Source organism: Solanum pennellii, chromosome 2 (assembly GCF_001406875.1).
Source record: "Solanum pennellii chromosome 2, SPENNV200".
Classification (NCBI taxonomy): Eukaryota; Viridiplantae; Streptophyta; class Magnoliopsida; order Solanales; family Solanaceae; genus Solanum; species Solanum pennellii.
In genome coordinates, this window is record NC_028638.1 from 46,724,102 (window position 1) to 46,725,312 (window position 1,211).

At 24.5% G+C, this 1,211-nt stretch overlaps 1 non-coding gene across 1 annotated transcript; it reads right to left on the reverse strand.

Moving 5' to 3' along the window:
* Positions 1-1,139: 1,139 nt before the first annotated feature.
* Positions 1,140-1,211, reverse strand: TRNAQ-UUG. The gene has a single exon. It is a non-coding gene; the product is annotated as a tRNA-Gln (tRNA).

A 1,211-nucleotide genomic window follows, 5' to 3' on the forward strand; every position in this document is an offset into this window, starting at 1 on the left:
TACTCAAATAACAAGTTTTGGTTAACACCGTAAAGATGACTATATATTATGTAAAATTTCTTTTTAGAATGCAGAACTAAATTTATTTTTTTTACTAATCATTGATCTTCAAGTTTTTGTCACATGTCTCAAAATTATCATATATTTTTTTAGCTATTTGATAATAATTTTATTTTTATTAATGACGGAGTGATATTTTTTGTTATAATATTAGTAAATTTTTTTGATTATTTTTTTTGGAGAGATGGGAGGGGATTGCATAGTATGATAATAATATATTTTTAGGATTAATGATTCTTTTTATTATTATTAGAAAATGAAGATATTAAATTATTTATATTTGTATAATCATGTTAGAAGTTTTATTTTCTATAAATTTTCCTAATCATGTTTGCAATTATTTTATAATGTATTTTTATAATTTTATTTTATTATCTTATTATATCACATTAAAATTTTAAAATTCATAAAATTTTATGCTCAATATTATTTACGCCTCACGTTATGCTAAATAAAACGCGCTATTCTACGCCCCAACTAGAAACGAATAGAGAGAGTGACCCCATTGTTACTCCATTAAGGAAATTGTATTTTTTTTATTTTTTGGGCATTACAAGAAAAATATATCATTTATTGTAATGTCATTTATTTCGTTTCTTCATGTTGTGGTTTAATCATTCTATGTGTCAACTTGGATATAAATAAAGTGAATAGAAAGGAGCTAATAAATGGAGAATAAGACTTGACACACAAATTCTTCCATACACCTTACCTAACCAATCACAAAACAAATACTTCCCGAAATTTCACGTCAATCACTCTTTAAATAGTAAAATATTTATTTAAAAGAAAAAAAAATATAATTAAATAATACATTTAGACATTACTTGAATCGTGGATCTATCAGAGCAATTTCTATATTTTAATAAGATAGAAATAAAGTTGCATATATATCACCCTACTAACTTAATGATTATAGCATATAAAATTGGAAAAACCATTGAAAGTTATTAATGTATAATGTATTCATCAATAGCCAATTGTTTTGTTAGTACTGGTTTTATTATTTTAGATTTTTATTTTACATTACATTAAAAATGTAAAAGGGAAAATAATAAATAAAACTGGAAAAAAGATGGAGGTCCTACCGGGAGTCGAACCCAGGTCGCTGGATTCAAAGTCCAGAGTGCTAACCACTACACCATAGAACC